The following is a 6691-nucleotide window of genomic DNA, read 5'->3' as shown; positions in this document are numbered from 1 at the left end:
AGAAAACACAGAATGACAGATTTGCAAAAATACGCTGCAATAAAAAATGGCAGTAATCAGCAAGTGCTGGATAACAAATACAGGGTATTTAGTTGATACTTTTTTTGCGCAAAAAAATGTACATCAAGCTGCTCCACCACGTCAAGGTAACCTGTTATGAATGAGTCACCGGAGGAGGAAAAAACAAAAATGCAAGCTAAGTCCAGAAAACCAGAGAGGTTGGTAGCTAGCGGACTGCAGACCCCTGATCCTATTCACAACAACTAACAGTAGCCGTGGAGCGTTCCAACGGTGGTCCTAGACGCCTCTTCACAGCCAGAGAACTAAATAAGCCTAAAGAAAGAAAGGGGAAATCTAAACTGCCCCAGAGCAGACCCCAAAGCAATAGACAGCCCCCAACATGTATTGTCGGTGAAAACAGATGAAAACACAAACACAGATAGAAAGGCAGAGCAAACTATGGGGCCCAACTAACTAGATAGGAAAGGACAGAAAAGATGCTGGCTGCAATCTGCAAAACCCTACCAAAAATGTCTCAACATGTCTGATAGGAAAAACGGCCCTGAAGTCACTAGACTTCAAAATCCCTATATCAGCACTCCGATATATTCTGAAGACAGAGCAAAAGAGTTTTAACCAATCAGGGACAAAAATGGAAATTCAGCAGGGCCCCAGTCGGGGCTGGCAGAACACAAAACTAAGCAAATCAGACAAAATCTTATGGAACAATAACAGAGCAAAACTTAGCTTTAGAAGACAGGAACTGAACTGGAGGCCAGAGCTCAGAGCGGAGAAATCACCAGCAACCCTACAGGGCGTCGGCTGCCTTATATCCACTCAGAGATTCCGGATGTCCAATCGCAATCCACCTGTTCAGGTGACAGGTTTCTCCCATCCAAATCAGTTTCACCACCTCCTTTCACCAGCAGAGGGAGTTCATCGGACATCAAAGGTGAACGAGAAAATGAGCTCACAACAGTACCTCCCCCTTGAGGAGGGGTCACCGAACCCTCATCCACGCCACCAGGCCGATTAGGATGGGCCCGATGAAAAGCAAGAACCAATCTTTCGACATGAATATCAGATGCAGAGACCCAAGAATTATCCTCCTGGACATAACCCTTCCACTTAACCAAATACTGGAGTCTCCGTCTAGCCAGACGATAATCCAGTATCTTCTCAACCTCATATTCCACATTACCTTCAACCAATACAGGGTCAGGAGGTGCCACCACAGGAACTACTGGCTCAACAAACATCTTCAACAGAGACTTATGAAACACGTTATGGATCTTAAATGTAACAGGAAGAGCCAATCGAAAAAAAGACCGGATTAAGAATCTCCAAAATCTTGTAAGGTCCAATAAATCTAGGTTTAAACTTTGGAGAAGCCACCTTCATAGAGATATTCTTTGATGACAACCAAACCATATCACCCACCTTAAACCGGGGACCAATGGTCCTATGCCGGTTGGAAAACCGCTGGGCCTTTTCCTGGGAGAGAGACAACTTATCCACCACTTGGTCCCAAATCTGGTGCATTCTCTCCACCACAGTGTCAACACCTGGGCAGGCAGAAGACTCCACCTGCCCTGAAGAGAATCGAGGATGAAACCCAAAGTTACAAAAAAAAGGTGACATCAAAGTGGCAGAACTAGCTCTATTATTTAAAGCAAATTCGGCCAAGGGCAAAAATGAGACCCAATCATCCTGATCGGCAGAGATAAAACATCTCAAATAAGACTCCAAAGTCTGGTTTGTTCTCTCCGTCTGCCCATTGGTCTGAGGGTGAAACGCAGAGGAGGACAACTGAATTCCCAGCTTGGAACAAAAAGTCCTCCAAAATCTAGAGACAAACTGAACTCCTGTGTCAGATACAATGTTCTCAGGAATCCCATGCAAGAGAACCACCTGTTGCGAAAACAAGGGCACCAACTCTGAGGAAGATGGCAACTTAGGGAGTGGTACAAGATGGACCATCTTAGAGAATCTACCACAAATCACCCAGATAACAGTCATTCTCTGAGAGACAGGCAGATCAGAAATAAAATCCATTGAAATATGGGTCCATGGCCTCCTGGGCACCGGCAAAGGCATCAACAACCCACTAGAGTGAGAAAAAGGTTTAGACCGGGAGCAAGTCCCACAGGACTGCACATAATTCCTGACATCACGAGATAAGGCGGGCCACCAAAAAGACCGACTCATCAAATCTTTAGTACCAAAAATACCTGGATGACCAGCCAATGCGGAGCAATGAACTTCAGACATTACTCTCTTCCTCCACTGGTCAGGAACATACAATTTTCCAATGGGACAACGCTCAGGTTTGTCCTCCTGAAACTCTTTCAGAGCACGTCTCAAATCGGGCGAGATGGCAGAAAGAACTACCCCCTCACCTAAGTTGGTAGCAGGCTTGGTCACAATAGGAGAATCAGCAAAAAAACTCCTAGAGAGGGTGTCTGCCTTGACATTCTTAGTGCCCGGAAGAAAAGAGACCACAAAATCAAAACGTGTGAAAAACAAGGCCCACCTAGCCGGTCTAGGATTCAAGCGTTTGGCCGACTCAAGGTAAATCAAATTCTTTTGGTCAGTCAGGACCACGACTTGATGTCTAGCTCCCTCCAACCAATGTCTCCACTCCTCAAATGCCCATTTTATGGCTAACAGTTCCCGATTCCCCACATCATAGTTGCGTTCAGATGGGGAGAACTTTCGGGAAAAGAAAGCACAGGGATTCATTTTAGATGTTACCGGATCTTTTTGGGACAAAACAGCTCCTGCACCAATCTCAGAAGCGTCCACCTCTACCTGAAACGGGAGTGAGACATCAGGTTGCCGCAAAACCGGAGCAGAAGTGAACCTCCGCTTCAGCTCCTGAAAGGAAGAAACAGCCTCTGGAGACCAAATCAGCACATCAGCACCCTTCTTAGTCAAATCAGTCAATGGTTTGGCAATACCAGAAAAATTAGCTATAAATTTACGATAAAAATTAGCAAAACCCAAAAACTTCTGGAGGGCCTTCAAAGAAGTGGGCTGAACCCAATCATAAATGGCCTGTACCTTGGCCAGGTCCATTTCAATAGTTGATGGAGACAAAATAAATCCCAAAAATGAAATCCTCTGTACACCAAAAAGGCATTTCGACCCCTTAACATACAGGGAATTCTCCCTCAAAATCCGGAACACAGTCCGAACATGTTCCACATGAGAGTCCCAATCCCTGGAAAAGATCAAAATATCATCCAGATAGATGATCAAAAATGTATCCACAAAGTCCCGGAAAATATAATTCATGAAGCACTGGAAGACAGAAGGGGCATTAGTGAGCCCAAAAGGCATCACCAGGTACTCAAAATGTCCCTCCGGAGTATTAAACGCCGTCTTCCATTCATCCCCATGCTTAATGCGAATAAGATTATACGCCCCCCCTGAGGTCAAGCTTGGTAAACCAGCAAGCACCTTTAACTCTGGAGAATAGATCAGAAATCAGGGGTAACGGATACTGATATTTAACAGTAATTTTGTTGAGGGAACGATAGTCAATACAAGGCCTTAATGAACCATCTTTCTTGGCCACGAAAAAAAAAACAGCACCCAAGAGTGAAGAGGATGGTCTAATATGACCCCTCTCCAATGACTCCTTAATATAAGATCGCATAGCCTCGTGCTCGGGTACAGATAAATTGAAAAGTCGACCCTTGGGAAATTTACACCCAGGGCTCAGCTCAATTGCACAGTCATAACTCCTATGAGGAGGCAAAGACGCAGACTCATTCTCACTAAATACATCATAAAAGTCCGCCAAATAGTCAGGAACATCATGCGACTGGGGAGAGGTGGAGAAAACAGGAGTGTCACTAAGGGCACACCGACAACCCCAACTCACCACAGACACAGATTTCCAATCCAAAACTGGATTATGGATTTGCAACCAGGGAAATCCCAGAACAATGGTATCATGCAAATTATGCAACACCAAAAATCTGCAATTTTCTTGATGGTCTGGGGCGACCCGCATTACCACCTGGGTCCAAAACTGAGGTTTATTCTTCGACAAAGGAGTAGCATCAATACCCCTCAAAGGGATAGGCGTCCGTAGAGGTGTCATAGGAAACCCACAACGTTTAGCAAAATCCAAGTCCATCAGGTTCAGAACCGCTCCTGAATCCACAAAAGCCTTGGCGGAAAATGTGGACAGGGAGCAGATCAGAGTAATTGCCAGAAGAAACTTAGGTTGTACACCACCCACAGCAAATGTGTGTGCAAAACGTTTCTCTCATTTAGGGCAGACAGAAATATTATGAGAGGCATCTCCACAGAAAAAACACAGCTTATTACGCCTTCTGAACTCCTGACGTTGCGCCCTAGACAAAACTCTATCACATTGCATAGGTTCACACATTTGTTCAACAGGTGGCAACATTTCTCGTGTAATTTTACGTTCACGTAAACGCCGATCAACCTGAATGGCTAATGACATAGAATCATCAAGACCTGAGGGAACAGGAAATCCCACCATAGTATCTTTTACGGTTTCTGACAAACCCTTCCGAAAGAGAGCTGCCAAGGCACCATCATTCCAGGTAGTAAGGACCGCCCACTTTCGGAATTTTTGACAGTACAACTGCAGAATCCTGACCCTGGCTCAATGCCAACAGGACTTTTTCAGCTTGATCAATAGCATTAGGTTCATCATACAACAACCCCAAGGCTTGAAAAAATGCATCCACATTAGTTAGAATAGGATCATCAGGTGTCAAAGAAAACATCCAATCCTGGGGATCGCCGCGCAGCAAAGAGATGACAATTTTAACCTGCTGCACAGAGCTCCCCGATAAGCTAGGCTTCAAGGCAAGAAATAATTTACAATTATTCTTAAATTTCAAAAATTTAGACCGATCCCCAAAAAACACATCAGGAGTAGGGATCTTTGGTTCAGCAGCATGTGAATGAGCAAGATAGGCGGAAATTCCCCGCACTTCAGCAGCGAGCTGCTCCACACGATCAGACAATTGCTTAATCTCCATTAAGAAAAAATTACTCCTACAGCCCCAGAGAAAAAGAGGAAAAAATATACATTAGAAAAAAAAAACAATTCTGACTTTTTGTTTTTTTTTTTTTACAATTCTTTCCTGCTATTGAGTACCCTAGAATCTGCGGTATGGCTGGTGATTCTGTTATTTTGAGTCACCAGAGGAGGAAAAAACAAAAATGCAAGCTAAGTCCAGAAAACCAGAGAGGTTGGTAGCTAGCGGATTGCAGACCCCTGATCCTATTCACAACTAACAGTAGCCGTGGAGCGATCCTATGGTGGTCCTAGACGCCTCTTCACAGCCGGAGAACTAAATAAGCCTAAAGAAAGAAAGGGGAAATCTAAACTGCCCCAGAGCAGACCCCAAAGCAATAGACAGCCCCCAACATGTATTGTCGGTGAAAACAGATGAAAACACAAACACAGACAGAAAGACAGGCAGAGCAAACGATGGGGCCCAACTAACTAGATAGGAAAGGACAGAAAAAACCCTACCAAAAATGTCCCAACACGTCTGATAGGAAAAACGGCCCTGAAGACACTAGACTTCAAAATCCCTATGTCAGCACTCCGATATATTCTGAAGACAGAGCAAAAGAGATTTAACCGATCAGGGACAAAAATGGAAATTCAGCAGAGCCCCAGCCGGGGCTGGCAGAACACAAAACTAAGCAAATCAGACAAAATCTCATGGAACAATAACAGAGCAAAACTTAGCTTTAGAAGACAGGAACTGAACTGGAGGCCAGAGCTCAGAGTGGAGAAATCACCAGCAACCCTACAGGGCGTCGGCAGCCTTATATCCACTCAGAGATTCCAGATGTCCAATCGCAATCCCCCTGTTCAGGTGACAGGTTTCTCCCATCCAAATCAGTTTCACCACCTCCTTTCACCAGCAGAGGGAGTTCATTGGACATCAAAGGTGAATGAGAAAATGAGCTCACAACAGTAACTCCTATTGAAGCAGTCCCTATCTAATGTATTAAAAACCTGAACATGTGAACAGTGTCTAATATGAACAGGATTCAGACAGGCCACTCCCTAGTATGGGCTTGTGGTCTGAGACAGCTCTTATGTGCACGTCACACAAGAGAGGGGTGGGGTCTCCCAAACCATGCAAAGCAAGGAAAAAAACGGATTAAAAACACAAATGTGACATGCACAATTGTGAACACGGCGATCACATGCGGCTCCGCTCCGTACACCTCGTACTGTACACATGCGGCTCCGCTCCGTATACCTCGTACACACGTGGCTCTGCTCCGTACACCTCGTACACACAAGGCTCGGCTCCGTACACCTCGTACACACGCGGTTCGGCTCCGTACACCTCGTACACACGCGGCTCCGCTCCGTACACCTCGTACACGCGGCTCCGCTCCTTACACCTCTTACACACGCGGCTCCGCTCCGTACACCTCTTACACACGCGGCTCCGCTCCGTACACCTCTTACACACGCGGCTCCGCTCCGTACACCTCGTACACACGCGGCTACGCTACGTACACCTCGTACACACGCGGCTCCGCTCCGTACACCTCGTACTGTACACATGCGGCTCCGCTCCGTATACCTCGTACACACGTGGCTCTGCTCCGAACACCTCGTACACACGCGGCTCGTCTCCGTACACCTCGTACACACGCGGCTCGTCTC

This window comes from Dendrobates tinctorius, unplaced genomic scaffold (assembly GCF_039654945.1).
Source record: "Dendrobates tinctorius isolate UK_male_01 unplaced genomic scaffold, ASM3965494v1 ptg000485l, whole genome shotgun sequence".
Taxonomy (NCBI): domain Eukaryota; kingdom Metazoa; phylum Chordata; class Amphibia; order Anura; family Dendrobatidae; genus Dendrobates; species Dendrobates tinctorius.
This window is presented reverse-complemented; position numbering follows the sequence as displayed.